Below are 16,905 nucleotides of genomic sequence, written 5' to 3'. Positions count from 1 at the left end.
TGAAATCAGGGAGAGATAGCTGGGAAGCTGTCCCGGCTGACAAATGTTACTTACGAGAATGAATGATGCCTGTATTTGATTTTTTCAGATCATTCTCTGGACTGCTGTTGCAGGATGTGCCGGTGTTGGGCTCCTTTTGACTTGCTACGTCGGGAGAGGAAGGAACCCCCAGACTCTGGTTGACTGGAGAATCAGAGTGCCACGTTCCTTCGCTGCGTGGGATTCATCATCTAACTTTTGGACTACCCTAGCACGAAGGGTGACAAACTCCCCATATTTCTGTTTAACACCGATGCGTTCGGTGGCTGACATATTAGCAACCTGTTTGGTTGCTGTCCCGGCTTCTTTAGAGACCCTTGCCCATATTTTCAATATATCAAATGCCCGTCCTAATATTATTCTTGGGGATTTCGCGACACACGAGTACTGTCCTTTATGTACTGTGCTATTAGATCCAGTACCACCGATTCAACGCAGGGTGATTTAGGTTTCTTCCTTACCTGTGATCCAAGCGCCATAACTGAATGTGTTTGTTTAAAATTAAAAGGTGCTACTTCATTTACAGATCATGAAAAAACGTTATGTTCCCGGAGATTACCAAAATCATGTATTCAGTCAAGAACAATATGACCTGCAAAAGTCTTGTAGTTACCCATAGCCATTATCATACAATGCTATTACCTTCTTGATGGCTTTTCTCTTGTGGCAATACATCTTGGCCTTCCATTCCTGCAAATATTACCGGAGGACCCTGGGCTATTACTAGATTGAGCTTGCTAATGTTTTCTTCACATCCTAATGTGAATTCCTGTGTTGTCAGTGATGCAGTGATGTTGAAGGACAATTGTGACTCTACACTACATTTATTTTCTGAATCCGAATATCTTAGTTCAGCTTTTTCTATTTTGGGTGTCCCTGCTCTGGCTGTATACAATGCTAAATCTATTGGGAAAATGGCCTGTTGGATGGTTAAATCCATTAATCACACTTCTACAATTCTATCTGACATGCTACTGGACGCCCAGGGTGAACGCAGAGCTATTTTGCAGAACAGGGCTGCAATAGATTATCTTTTGCTTAAACATGGACATGACTGTTCCGACTTTGAGGGTCTTTGTTGTTTCAATTTATCTGACCATACTAGATCCATTCAGGCTCACATTGACAAATTACACGACTTAACCAAAGAGGTTAGAAAACATATTGACCAGGGCTGGTTTGACTGGCTCTTTAATTGGTTACCAGACATTCTTTACATCAGATATTAGGGGGGGATCCTGCTTACTATTTGCATTTTAGTTGCTATTTGCTGTTTTATTCAGTGTATTCCTTCTTTACTTCAAACTTGTAGATGTAGTACTAGAAATAGATCAGTTTTGTTTCATATTATTCTTCGACAGATGTTAGTTCCATTTAGCGAATGATTAGCCGTCTAAAGTCAAGGGTGAAGTGTTCTGACCGGGCTTTTTGCCCCTTTTTTGAGTGAAGGTGACTTTAGCCTGCCTGGCCTATTTACAAAGTGTTTGATGTAATTCCCTACCCTTTTCATTACTCTAGGGCCTATAAACTTATGTTAAGGGATAGATTCCTTAGTATTAGTATTAATCCGTCCTTTTGTAAGGTTGCTAGTATATTTCTGATGGAGTTATGCTTATTTCGGGCCTTGTAGGCCTCGAACGGGAGAGACTCCATCTTTCTTTCTGCCTCGGCTGCTTAAGTTGCTTTTAGGTCTAATGTAATGTTTTAGTTATAAGGTGTTGTTCGCTTCGAGAGAACCGGCTCAGGCTGGCCCTTATCGAAAGACTATTTTGTGTCGAAGACATAACATCAGGCCGGCCGGCTGAGAACATGTCCTTGGCACGGGGTGGTACAAGAATTTGGTGGGCGGCAGGTTACTGGCTGGAAATTTCCATGCATGAACAAGGTTCCATATTAGCGAAAGCTCGGAGAGTTCAAGTCAGTTGTTCATTGAGTCAGTTAGTAGACGGCAGCTAGTCGTTAGCATTATTGCAGTTAATCAACTTAAGGCAGACAGTCGCCATTTTGAAGTCCGAAAAAGACAAACGGCTGATAATCTCTCAGAAAGAATGAAGTTATTTTAGTTGGAGCAGTTGCTGAGCTTTGACATTAAGATCAGAGCATGCAGAGTGAAGCAGTTAGCGGAGCGAACGAATATCAGAGCGGCAGAAACTGATTTATAAGATCGAAGTTGGAAGGCGAAGATAGTCCGTGGTCGAGAGGAGAGAGGAGTAGTGCAGAACAGCGAGAGTACAGCAGACGAAACAGAGAATAAGAGGAAGGTTCCAGTGACTTGGAGGGGAGCAGAGGAGACAGAGCATAGCGGTGCAGACGTGTATCCGTGACTGCAGGGGTGATCATAAGATTAGCCAAGGCACAGACGAGAAGGGAACCCAGATGACAACTGAGTCCAGACTTCGTACTCATAAGGTGACTTCGACCCTTTCTTATTAGCGTGCACACACTTTCTAATTCTTTCTTTTGCTTTTCAGGCTATATTATATTGTTGTTATAATTTGTTATAATTTGTTATTGTGTAATAAAGGAACCCCAGTTCTTAGTGAACCATTGTGTAACTGTTGTTTTCTTATAATAAAGTTAACCTTTCTTCTAGTCAGATGCCGTTATGTGGACGGATGCGTTTCCCCGGTCGGGTAAATGGGTGTGTATCACTTACAACGCAACTTTTACGTCGCATTCCGTTACAACGCAGATTTTACAACGCTGGATCCATTACATCGGATGCCATTACAACGCATGGCATTACATAGCAGATGGTATTACAACGCATACCATTACATCGTAAGTATTGGTAAGTATATAATTTATTTTTTTTTATTTAATATTATATAATTGATTTAATAATTATTAATTATAAATAAAAATATTTATTTATGTTTTTAAATATTATAAATTAAATATATTAATTTAAGTAATTTTTTTAATAAGTATGAGAATAGGAGTATATGTTTTGGGGTACTGAGGTATATGTTTTGTGTTTGGGTTTTTGGGGTACAGGGGTGTTTTTAGGTTTTAGGGCAGGGTTTGGGTTTTTGGGGTACAGGGGTGTTTTTAGGTTTTAGGGCAGGGTTTGGGTTTTTGGGGTACAGGGTAGTTTTTAGGTTTTAGGGCAGGGTTTGGATTTTGGGGTACAGGGGTGTTTTTAGGTTTTAGGGCAGGGTTTGGGTTTTGGGGTACAGTGGTGTTTTTAGGTTTTAGGGCAGGGTTTGGGTTTTTGGGGTACAGGGGTGTTTTTAGGTTTTAGGGCAGGGTTTGGGTTTTGGGGTACAGGGGTGTTTTTAGGTTGTAGGGCAGGGTTTGAGTTTTGGGGTACAGGGGTGTTTTTAGGTTTTAGGGCAGGGTTTGGGTTTTGGGGTACAGGGGTGTTTTCAGGTTTTAGGACAGGGTTTGGGTTTTTGGGGTACAGGGGTGTTTTCAGGTTTTAGGGCAGGGTTTGGGTTTTGGGGTACAGGGGTGTTTTTAGGTTTTAGGGCAGGGTTTGGGTTTTTGGGGTACAGGGGTGTTTTTAGGTTTTAGGGCAGGGTTTGGGTTTTGGGGTACAGGGGTGTTTTTAGGTTTTAGGGCAGGGTTTGGGTTTAGGGGTACAGGGGTGTTTTTAGGTTTTAGGGCAGGGTATGGGTTTTGGGGTACAGGGGTGTTTTTAGGTTTTAGGGCAGGGTTTGGGTTTAGGGATAATTAAATTAAATTATATTGACCATTTTTAAATTAATTAAAATATATTTAATAAATTAAATTAATTAAAATATATTTAATAAATTGAATTAATTATTTTACATTACATTTTTAAATTAAATTAATTAGATTAAATAAATTATTATTAATTTAATTACAATTTCAAAAATATGTACATTATACTAATTTCATTATTTTAATTTATTTAAATTAATTACAATTTTTATTAAAATTACATTTATTAAATAGATATTTTATTAAATTAATGACTATTTTAAAATGTATTTTAATTAAATTGTTTAAATAAAATTAATTAAATTAACTTAATAAAAATTTTTTAAAAAGGTATACTTACCTATACTTACGATGTAATGCCATGCGTTGTAATACCATCTGCTATGTAATGCCATGCGTTGTAATGGCATCCGATGTAATGGATCCCGCGTTGTAAAATCTGCGTTGTAACGGAATGCGACGTAAAATAACGCGTTGTACTGACACTAATCCAAATGGTAACTGAGCAAGGGAACAGGGAGCACTTGAATCAGGAAATAACCTTTGCATATTGTGATTTGGCCACTCTTGTGTGAGAGGATTGAACTGTCTATCTACCACATAAAATATAATAATTCATCTCCATTAGATATTAGATATATCGAGAAACTTTCCAACAGAGAGAGAGAGCTGAAGGTATTCATAGGACAGTGATCGTCGTTGTGTAGCGACGTTAGTGAGAACATTGATTGTGATCAATGTGTATACCTACAGGATTGTGGCTAGAGTAAGCAAATACCCACAGGATTGTGGCTTGTGTAAAAGAATGAGAGCACCGGGAGGACACTGTGCATATACCCACAGGATTGTGGCTTGAGTGAGCACTGATTGTGGTCAGTGTGTAATGGTAAGTAATCGGAACTGCCCCAGGATAGTCTAGTCTGGGCCTGCGTTGCAGCAAGACTATAAGGTATAAAATTCCTTAGTATTCAGTGAGTATTTCTAGTAATCCCCATAGATTTGGTGGTGTTTTAGAGGATCTAAGCTTGTATATTGCTAATTCCCCATCTTCAGGTAGGTACCCAGGTGCCTTGGTAAGTAGGTTCTGAGGAGGGAGGTGGTTACGTTTTGGCTGGGTTGGTGGTATCTTGGTGAGCTGATTCCATCTGGTCCGAAAATCCGGTCGTTACAGGGGCGGGGGGGGGGAGGGGAGATTTGATGAGTAGTAAATGTTTGTGATTTGAGGCACAGTGGCCTCACTTCCCTTTTGTAATTTGGCTGTGTTGCTTTAGGACCAACAAAATGTACATTTCTTCATTTAAACAGATGCTGCAATTACTTGCTCTCAAGGAACCTTGGTTACGGACAATATTTAGGTTGACAGATACTATATAGTTTTCAGCACGACTAAAAGTTCCAGGTAATTCTAGATACAAAATAGTAGTTCTATTTTCAACAATATTTTGTTGAAATTACGTGGTACTCCTTCATGCTAGACAGTAATTGTCTTATATCTCAGATCTAACTTCTGCACACCATCAACGGAACACGGATGTTCCAGGTTGCTATACAACGCACCTTTTCTTTCAGGGAATCAACACACTGTAGTTGGCATTAATATTTAATTTCACAATGGTCACAACTGAAAAGGGGCAAGGTGAGTGGCAATTAATTCTCCTATGATTAAAACAAAAAGTCCCCGTTCGTGCACTGGAAGTGTTTAGAAACCAAGATATTGAAAGGCGAGTGGAATGTCAGAGCCATTGTTTCCCTCTGCTTGTAAAGCTGATACTTGTGTGAAATTCTTTGAAAAGTTAAGAGATATTATATTCTAGTTAATGACCACTCCCTAACAGCACTTCTATAACAGATAAAGGCATCACCACATCTGAAACAATTGTGCATCTTTCAGAGACCCGGGTACTACGCAACGAATGTAATTAACACTACATCTCGGCTATTAAAATCAATATTCCAAACTACTTTTGATTGGAAGCTGGGTAGGGGAGTTGTGGTGCAAGTTTCCTGTGATTCTATACAGCTCCAGAAACATATCCCCCCCCCCCCTCCCGAGATGTTAGCTTGTGCGCAAGTACGCTCAATGGATGAATGATGCCATTAGCAAATCTGAACTACTTAAATCCAAGTTTGGGGCTAGAATTAGGCAACAGATCATAGCTTATGCTGATGATACCCAGCTCCTCTTCTCGTGGAAGAAAACTGGTTTTTCTCTAATCATTGCTAAAAACTGTCTTGCTGAATTCTTTAAATGGTGAGTGCAGGCCCAACTCAAGTGCAACGAGGAAAAATCGGAGGAGCTCCTTTATGGATGCTTCCCTCCGCATTTCAGTGAGGACATCTGGCCTGTCTGTTACCCCTTGCCTAATTCTATGGGGAGCCCGGCAAAAAATCTGGGGGTCTGGTTCAGCGAGGAATTAAGATTTCTGCCTCAGATTAATAAATTAGCCGGTGTGTGCTTAGGCACACTTAAACGATTAAAGTAGTTCCTACCCTTATTGCCCAAAGGGGCCAAGGAAATGGTGACCCACGTGCTCATCCGTTCACGACTGGTCTATGCCAATGCTTTGTACATTGGTCTCCCGGCATATCAGCTAAAAAAGCTGCAGATTGTCCAGAACGCGACGGCGAGAGCTTTACTGGGGATCCCGGGTAGGTCTAGCGTAAAGCAGTCGCTACAGGATCTGCACTGGCTTTAGGTTGACCAACAGATTCTGTTTAAGGTTCTTACACTGGCCTATGGTGCCCTCTACAAGGCAGGGCCGCAGTATCTTGGGAGAAGCTTTACGTTTTATGTGCCAGACATTTGCACTCCTCAGGCCAATGCCTTGCTGTCTTACCTAGCCACCACGGCCTGGAATGCCTTGCCCTTTGAACTTTGCAGCATTGGTGATCTCAGGCTGTTTAAAAAACATTTAAAAACTCGGTTATTCAAGTAATCTTTCAGCCGGGTCAGCTCCCTTTTTTATCTCCATCCTTTGGCTTCCGCGCCGGCACACTTCCGAGTAGCCGTGCGCGTTATAAGTGGAGGTTAACATAACAAACCAGAAAAGGGATCCTTCTAGGACTCCATTCGACCGTTTACCTTATGCTGAAATTAACTGTATAGTTTGCTGACAATTTAAGTACTATCCAGCTAGCACTCACAGTTTTTGATTCAGAATTTACGAAATCGGCACAGGAACTGACATTTTTGCAAAACATTATATTGATGACGCTGTTTGCGATTTACATCGGACTACTCAGGAATAGAATTTCAGAATGTTGGCATGTAATAGATCGAGACAACAGAAATTACTGCAATTTCAGTTGCAGACAAAGGCAGGACAGACGGCATTATGGGGCACAAGGAACAATATTCCTTTCAATGGATTGTTGTACCAGGAAAGAACGTAAAGTGTGAAAAACAAAGTACTAATTTAGGAAGTTCCCCACAATTTAAATAGCAAGCGTCATGCAAAGCAGGAAGGTGGTAAGGCTGGCGCACTGTGGTAGGGAAACTCTTTCTATAAATCTTTTGAGCGCAGACATCGCAAGATGTTCGTGCACGTTTATGAAGGCTATAGGCTTGCGTCATACATTTTACATTAAGCAAATTAAACATCACATTTCATTTTGATAGACCTGTAAGGGTGCTTCCTAGCCGGCAGGTTTTAAAGCAGGCCCAAAATGCACACCGCCAAAGTAGAATGCACATAAATACTCCAATGGGCACTCTTGAATAAAGCGGAGGCAAAATTATGTCTGGGCAGCCTTAGGTGGAAGTTCCAATCCAGTTTGCGCTTGGAATTTGGTTTCGTTTTATAGCTTTAGCAGGTATGATTAGATGGCATTACAAATTAATTAGCTTTACCTCTGGGTAAATGAGGCAGTCTTTAAAAGCAGAATTATTGATGATTCGGGGCAAAATATATTTATTAGGAATTGTAATCATTGTACTGGAATCCTCAAATAGCCTTGGAGGGTCTACAGACCTGCTAGGAGTCTATAAATGTGCTACCTGTAGATTACAGCACTGTCCTATGCTTAAACTTTATCAACTTTGTTTGAAGCAGTTTTAGGGAGTAAATGGAACATATCTAGAGAGAATGTTAATATGGAAAACAATAGTGTGCATATGGAAAATGATACATTCATTAATGAAAATGAAATCACGTCCCTATTAACTAAATCACTATTTGTGAACTCCACATCAACCTCAACTCGCAAATAGAGTCAGGTAAGCTCTGAGGCCCAGGCCTCGGGTTACGGATTTATAAGGTCACATGTGGGATGGCACGTAGGTGACCGATAACCACACGTACAGGAAACCGGATATCAATACCACAGATAGACGAGGCAACATTACAATGGTTAAGGGAGAATATTTCTAATTAAGCACACATGACTGGAGGGGTGTACACACTCCTAAAACACTATGAGGTCAGATACACATGAGTTAGGAAAATTTAGCCAATCAGAACACAGCACATGCAGTGATCACCTGCTCCCTATGCTGGATACGTTACCCACTGGCCACATTGTGTTAACGCAAGTTTGAGGCCTACCTGTAGTAACATTTGACAATTTATTTATGACTAAGGCAGCAACCAACATTCTTCACAATATAGGATTTGCCGGAAAACTTTACAACCTGATTTAAAAAAGTCTTTAAGAAGAAGGCCAACTGACTGTGATGAGAGTCCTCAGACTATTACTGTCTCCCGGCAGCTATGTTTCATTAAACAATCTGTTCCTGTTTTGGCAAATGCCATGTCTCGTTTTTTTTCAAGGTATTTCGTATTCAAGTAACAATACTGCAAAAGCATAAGATCAAAATAGTGCTATTTATTTTGAGATGGAGAAGTTGCCAGTGAGAATTCAGATTGGGGCAGGGACGGTTTGTATTTATCTTAAGTAAAATATTAAAATCAGTGAATGATGCTTGCTAATTCTTGATGTGCCCTGCTAGTGCAGGTGTGTGCTCCTGGATTTTTAAATTCAACAGTTTTTCTTTCATATGTTTGAAGTATTGTAATATTATGGTTGATCGAGGTTTATAACCAATAAATCAAGCAACAGTAAAATTTGCATTTTGGAAAAGAAACAAAACACATTTGCAGCCTTTAAGAATGAGCGATTGTTTGAGACAGTATAATGCAGACTGTTTGAAATGTTACATGTTTGTTTTTGGAATGCATTGCTCCTTCTAGATCCCATCCCTACGATCCTGTTGAATAGGTATGTTTTACAAAAATTAGGGATATCGTTTTTGATTGTACACAAATACAATCCCACCAGCATTAAATGCGGAGGCTATATGTTTGCAGTAAAAAAAAAAAAATTAAAAATAAAATGTACTACTGTAAATAACGCAATTAACAGAACAGTACAGGCGATTCATAGCAGAAAAACATGATTCTTACTGGTGTATAGAAAAATTACTACTGGCTTTGAAATACTGTAATCTGAATACAAGGTTTAAGAACACATGATTAATAAAAAAGTAAATCAAACTATGGAAACTAATAACATTAGGAAAGTAAAAAATTGGCCCACCACAACTGGCTCGGGCATGTACTACTTTTTAGGTGGATGTGCATATGTGATTAAGCAAAAAAGTCATCAAGTGAGTCAATGGCTTAAAAGTGCTGCTCTATTGCCTATGCTATGGTCGGTGGTAGCAAAGTGTGATTGTGCTTAATAGTCAAATAGATGAGTAGGGATAGCGCCGAGCCCCTCGATACGTATATATCGATTTTGTTTCAATTTTTGATCACCCAGGGCTGTAAAGACAGCTAAACTCATCTCTAGTCCTGACCTAAAAATGCGACATCAAGTAGAGCCAAGCCTCATTTTTAGTATTCAATGAATCTTAAGCATCTGCTGCTATTATTTCCATGGAGATGCTTTAAACAGTTTGTATATTAACGGACTAGAACCCAACAGCAGTAGATTATTAGAAGTTACTTTTGGCGTTTTAGTCAGGACATCATAAGGATATGTCTCCTCTTGTACTGCGGGTTATACCACAGTAATCACTTGGTAATACATAAGACATATTAAGAGATCACTTGATTAATCCTGTATTTGCTGCACATGATCACTATCCATCTAGAATAGCATGTACATGATCCAAACTACCCCTACAAATGGAAATCTGGGCTCTAGTCATTTGGGTAGCCTAAAATAGTTTCATTTTTTGAAGAGCTCAGGAGAGGCAGCATTGGCCATAAGCCAAATGTGAGGTGGTAGAGAATTCCAAAGAGAATGACTCGGTACAGAAAAGGATCTTCTATGCAAGTCTGACCCTGGGAACCAAAAGCAGATTCTGTGCTAGACTGTGCAGAAGGAAAGGTTCTTCGGGGACAAGTTATTCTTGCGTTTAAATATCCAACATGCCAATTTAAAAACCACCCTAGGATGAACTGGCAGCCAGTGGCAGGCACTCTTAGATGGCGTAATAGAAGATATTTTCTTGAGACCTATAATGAGACACATGCCACTATTTCACACACTCTGGAGAGGTTTAGTTGCTCAGTATGAAATACCTGAATAGCAAAAAAGTTACAGTAACTCAACCTGAATTTAATGGCCACCCCTACCACAGGAGCTCTATGCAATGTGGGCAGGAGTGATAAAACCAGTCTCAATGTTCTAAGAGCATGCTGGTAACTGCTTATTGCTGAGCCACTTTGGAAGGACAGGGCCATGTCCGTGTGAAAACTCCACAAGATTTTTGATCTTATTGGTGTGGTTCAAATTTAGACCTAGGGTGCTTGAGATTTTGAGTGCTAGTGTATTTGTTACTAAGCTTGTGACAGTTCTTGCCCATCCAAGCTTCTACGTGCCTCAGGGTGGACTGACTATCAATGGTGGGTTCCATGTTGCTGGAGAATTTGATATATAAGTGGGTGTTGGATTGAACCCACATCTAGGAGTCCCTAAATAAAATGAATAGAATGAAAAAGGGCACTGTGATACCTATGGAACCTACTGCAAGAACCACATGTGATGGACAGAATGCAGAACAATGTCATACATCCACCCCAGTACAGAGGTCTGGGCCTAAATCCATAGCCTGATAGTCAGAAACCGGTCCTAGGATGCTTGAGTCCGGTCCAGGAAAGACATGGCTTGGCAGTTCTGGCTGGACTGTTCCCATGAGGCACAGGGTCAAGGCTGATTTGCATATGGCCATGTCTGAACTGGTGTGGTGTGCAAAAAAACGATGGATTTAGGCCCAGATCTCTGTACTGACGTGAATGTATGACATTGTTCTGCATTCTGTCCATCAATTGTTGTTTTTGCACCTACTGCACCTACAGCATGGGTGACTTCCGTGAGCGAATGGGAGCAAGGGCCACACACTGCAAGCGGGAAGTCGAGAAGAAAGGGAGTAATTAAAAAGCAGGGTTTTCAGCCTGAGCAATAAAGGAAAATCTGTTTAGAAGTATGAAGTTATCAACAGTATAAAATTATGCCAAAATCGCAACATTATAAGCAAACACCCTACTCCACTGTCAGGAAATCGAAATGTGTTTTAGACCCAGTGTTGTGGATGCGCAGATAGTAGTCTGGCAACAACCATAGGAGTATAGGCCCATCTGTCACGTGAGGGGAAGGTAGTCATTTTTTTTATATTATAGTAGCAATCTGATTCCACTCACACACGTTGGTCGCTTCCCACCCCAAGAAAACATTGATATATCCTATCAGACAGAATTAACATGAATTTCTTGAATATAATGTACCTATTTAGGTCATGAAATAATTAAACACAAAGAAGTGCTCTTTAGTGGTAAACAGGCGATAGTAATACAGTATTAGATCTGCACAATGTGTAACCAGGAAACCTGGGTTCACAACCCAGCTTCCTCACCTGACCTTCAATTGAGTGATTTTAGCAAATCCATTACCTTCACGGAGACGGATTTTAATCATGTTGCAAACGGACAACCTTGGATAAACTCTGGTCAGGATCTGTGGTATAGATAACCCCTTATGCATGTAGGTTTATGGGACAATGTTGTTCCTTTTAAAACGATATTGGCACACGGCAAACAGGCATGCTTTGGTTCATTTACACCAGTGCTGTCGAGGCACCGGAGTTGGGAAAAAGTTCATGCTTTAAAGCTTTGACTTGAAAGAAGCCAATGCAGTCCGAGGATGTAATCAAGTGAAACAGAAATTCAAGAAATAACCCATTTTTACACTGAACGAATCTTAAGATTTTACACGATCTTTGCCATGTCTTTTTAATGCGGATTCTTAATGGCTCCGCGCGGTTTTGGCTCTTGTGGCCCAGGCAACCCTCCCCCCTATAAATACCCCCCCCCCCTCCGCTTTCCCTCAGTATTTTCAGGGTTGTCCACCTCGGCGGGGAATGAATATTATTCTCTCTTCCCACTCCCACGCTTCTTTTGTTTTCAACTTTGAAGGACAAACTGGGCAATTGTACGTGCGCCTCTATTAAATAAGACAATTTTACGTGTACTTCAAATAAATAAGCCGATTGTACGTGTACTTCAAATAAATAAGCCGATTGTACGTGCACTTCTATTACATAAGACGACGGTACGTGTACTTCTATTAAATAAGACAATTGTCTGCTTATTCTCTTGTACACTCGCGTTGCATGCCGGAGGTCTGGTGTGTAATGCCATCTTTAATACGTTATAGTCAATCTTACCCAAGTTTTTTTTAGCTTTCTTCATGCCCATGAGTTTCCGCACTGGCTATGATGGTGCAAACTAAACGATCCTCTATGAAAGCAAAACTGCTCTAGAATAAAGTCCGGAAACCTACATCCCCTCGATATCTCCGGGCAATAAGTCCCTCCCAATCGGACGAGATGGGTGTGTGTGTGTGTGTATATATATATATATATATATATATATATATATATATATATATATTACCTACTGGCGGTCGCCAGTAGGTATATATAGTTAGGATTTTTTCTCTATGGGACTTTTGAAAATTCTATGCCTAATAACTTTGGCGTTTGTGGACGGAATTGGCTGAAATTTTCAGGAAAATGGCACATTTTGTTTCTGAGCAGCTCCTGGAAATTTGGGGGGGGTTCGTCAAGGGGGGGCCGAGAAAAAAGGGGGGTCCCAAAACGCGTTTTTCCCATGTTATTTTCCATAGGGCGGTTGGACTCACTTTTAGCCCGAACGGCTGAATGGATTTTCACGAAATTTGGCAAAATTGTAGGGACTGTTAGCCCGATGTGCCTTTGCTAGGTCTCAATATATGTGCTTCAATGGATTTTGAGAAATTAACGTTTAAATCAAGATATATATCTGTAACAGCGCTCCGGGCAGCTATCCGGTTAGCGAACCTTTCGCGTAACGGAACTTTGCGATGAGAAGCTGATTGGCCCTCCGGTGTCTGTCAACATTCTAAACAGTCCGGAGCGGCCGCCATCTTGTCTCTCGGTAGGATCGAGAGACAAGAGGAGGCCAAAACAAAGGGGGAAATTACCATAAGGGGGCATAGTAGATCCTCGTTGACCCCCTAGGTTTTATGTGGAGGTTTTAAAAGGGCCTAGAGGGTCCAAAAAAAAAAATTTTTTTTTGCGTGGTAAGCGCCAAGTTCGCGAACCGGATAGCTTTCTGGGCAGCGAACTTTATGGATAAAAGAATGAAAGACTTTTCTAATACTGTATGTTAATTGTTTGTTGTTTTTCTTGTTTTTTTTTGTTTATTTTTTTTTTTATTATGATTGTGTTTCATATTTTATTAAATTTTCTAACATTTCATTGTCAGAAATGTCATAATTTATTATAGGGTGTAATTGTTTTTCATTTTGAAGCAAGTTGTCTACTGCTTCAACACATTGTAGAAGTTCGTGGTCTCTACTGTCATCCATAAAGTCATCAAGTTTGTCTTGGCTGTTCTCCTTCAGTTCAATCGAAAATGAAACTTGTTGTTCGCCTTCCATTTTGCCTGAAATTTTGAATAAGAAAATATATATTAGTAGAGATAGGGCACTGTTGGGATTAATTTTAGATAGGCAGTTTTTATCAGTGAATTTATCTTTTGGCAGTGTATAGTATGAGAGTGGAAATAGGACTATAAAAAAGTGTATGTGATTTAACCAAGACAAGCCTTACTCCATTGATAACTATAACAGAGAAGTCTATCTAAATACATTACTACTACAGAGGGATAGTGTATATCTAGCAGAAAAAGTCTACTATATTAAGTCATAGTGCACAATATATTAAATTATAACTTACCTTCACAAAGAAGTTGAAGTTTTTTGAAGCTTTTGAAATAGGAGGTACAACAAGAAGTAGTAGTCAAAATGGCTGTGTTTCCTTCTCTCCCTTTATATATATACAGGTATATAACCAATCAAATGTCAGGTAATAAAAGTAGAAAATGAAAGTAACATTTTCATTGGTTGTCAATTCAGATGTGTTTTGTGAAGTAATTTACCTCACGGTACTTGGAGAGGTCTACAGGCTAAATGGCTAAATGGAATTTCAATGAAATTTGTGAGAATGGAAGGGATTGTTATGTAGTATGAGCTAATCTATATTTGGTGAGAGTGTCTCTAGTCGTTTTTCTGTAAATTACTTTCCCGCCTTTTTTTAGGACCGCTTTCCGGGAAGCTGCCCGGTTAGCGAACCTTAAGCGTCACGGGAGTCCACCATTTTGTGTTTCGTTCGCATTAAGATACAAGATGGAGGGCAAATAATGTTTAGAATGGGTAGAAGGGGTCATGGTAGACTTATCTTGACCCCCTAGGTTTTCTGAGCGTGGCTGAGGAGGCTTATATGTGCGGGAAAAAATTTTTTTTTAAAAAAAATTCCGCGAGGTTAGCTTTCGGTTAGCGAACCGGGTAGCGCTCCGGGGAGCGAATTTTGTGGAAAATTAGTGAAAAAAGTTAGAGAAAAATAATAATTGTGAGTGATCAGATGTAGGGTAGCTCTGAGAAGAGCTTTTGGGTTTATGGTACATTTAGGTACTTATAAGTAGGTACCAATGCACAGTCTTAAATTCAGAATGAAAATTCTGTTGCCCTCATCTGAGAAGTGAACTCCATCTCCTCTGTAGATATCTTGCATGTAGTAACGCAAGTTATTGTTGTACAGAGAGCCCATTCCATGGTCTCTCATGTAAGCTGAAACAGATTTGTTTACATGCTTCCTCGCTTTCTCAATTTGTGGACAAAATTGGTTGGACCACCTCCATTTCTGTCTTTGGCATATATTGGAATATACCAAGGCAGTTTGAGGAAAAAGTGCCATTAATTGCTCCAAGGTGTCCTTTAAAAGCATTTCCAGACCTACCCCTGTCAAAGTGCCCAAATCATTACCTCCACAGTGCACTATTAACAGGTCAGGTTTTGGCAAATGCATAAAGGTTTTCACCAATGGAATCAATTGGTGACATTTTAATCCTCTTTGGCCCAACCAGTTAATTTCCACATCTTGTAAATTGAGGTTGTGTAAATTTCTGCTCTCAGCATACCTTTGAGCCCAGTGGATGTAACTATGTCCAACAATCCAGACGTTAAACATGGTGGAAGAAGGTTGTTCTGCAGTCAGATGAAGTGTGGTAATGAAAGGGCAGTTGAAACAGTAGGAGTTTCTAAAGAAAAAAAACTGTGGTTTTACTATGCTAATGATTCATTAGCAGTGATTGGTGCATTTCCATTTCGGAAAACAGAAAGTTAGGGTGCATGGATGTGTTCTTTGAAAGATGTAATTTGAATGGTCAAGGAAGAAACAATTAATGAAAGATTGCACTGGATACGCAGGTGCACTGAGAGTTCAGAGTTCAATTGAAACATTGTTTTGTGAATTTGCAAACATGAGAGGTCTTCCAGGAGGTGGTTGCTATGGAAACAAGGCAGACAGGGCAGAGGGGGGAAGGGTTTTGATTTGAAAAAAGTGAGGAAAGAGGTATGATTGGCTAATATGAGAGATATGTGAAAAGAATATCTGTATTTCTGTGCTTTCAATAGCTGCAGCCTTTGGAGTGCATCCTTTTTCTTCTGCTGAAGACAATTTGGTGTATTTCTGAGACTGTTTTCAAAACTCAAAAAATATTTGCTAAGGTGAGAAAAGATTTATTTAATTTAGATAGAGAATAGTATGATTTAAGGAGAAAATGATGAAGAAAGCTGTGTTTTTAAAATGTGGTTTTGTCTCTAGTGATATACTAATAGAATTAGTTTCATAGAGAAATTATAATTGCATATTTGGTGTAACATTCTGGCATGCAGTAACACAAGATATTGTAATACATGGAGGCCATTTCATGGTCTGTTATGTAAGCTGAAACAGATATGTTGCTTTTAAAAACGATTTAAGAAATCAATTACATTTCTGGATATGTACTGCTAGAGCTTTATAGGTTGTTTTGGGCCATATTTATAAGGTATTTGAGTGTCTAAGATGTTGTGTTCGCCTTTTAAAATGTAAAGTGTTCCTCATGGGGCAAGTGTCTTGTAAATACGCTCCCACTTGTGCTTGGCAAATTTAGATTTTGATTATGGGAGTTACCTAGCCATGTTAATAGTGTCCCAAAAATGGTGCTAGGGCATTCCAGAAAACACTTTCATGTGTCTCAAGGACATTTTTAGTTATTTCTTCATGAATGCAGGTATACAATTGATTTATATGCTGTGTTTAAAAACGAATTTTGAAATGAATTAAATTTCAGGATATGTACTGTTAGAGCTTCATAGGTTGTTTGGGGTCATATTTAGAAGGCATTTTAGTGTCTTTGAAGTTATTTTTCCCTTTTTAAATGGAAAGCGTTCCTCATGGGGCCCTGAGCAGTTCTTAGCCATGTTATTTAATAGGAAGTGGATAACATGGCTAATAGCATTTGCTGGAAAATGCATGAATATCGCTGATTTTTCTGCTATATTCTTGCATTGTGGCCGTTTTTTTTCACATTGCTTCATAGGTTGTTTGGGTTCATATTTAGAAGGCATTTTAGTGTCTTTGATGTTATTTTTCCCTTTTTAAATGGAAAGCGTTCCTCATGGGGCCCTGAGCAGTTCTTAGCCATGTTATTTAATAGGAAGTGGATAACATGGCTAAGAGCATTTGCTGGAAAATGCATGAATATCGCTGATTTTTTTGCTATATTCATGCATTGTGGCCGTTTTTTTCACATTGCTTCATAGGTTGTTTGGGTTCATATTTAGGAGGCATTTTAGTGTCTTTGATGTTAT

At 39.6% G+C, this 16,905-nt stretch overlaps 1 protein-coding gene across 2 annotated transcripts in view; it reads right to left on the bottom strand.

The window, feature by feature from the left end:
- The window catches only part of HOMER2 (homer scaffold protein 2), a 736,419-nt gene that overhangs the window by 586,347 nt on the left and 133,167 nt on the right, over positions 1–16,905 (bottom strand). The window lies entirely within an intron of this gene.

Source organism: Lissotriton vulgaris, chromosome 2_1, assembly GCF_964263255.1.
Source record: "Lissotriton vulgaris chromosome 2_1, aLisVul1.2, whole genome shotgun sequence".
Lineage (NCBI taxonomy): Eukaryota > Metazoa > Chordata > Amphibia > Caudata > Salamandridae > Lissotriton > Lissotriton vulgaris.
Note: the sequence above shows the minus strand (reverse complement) of the source record. Positions and strands in the feature narration are given on the sequence as shown.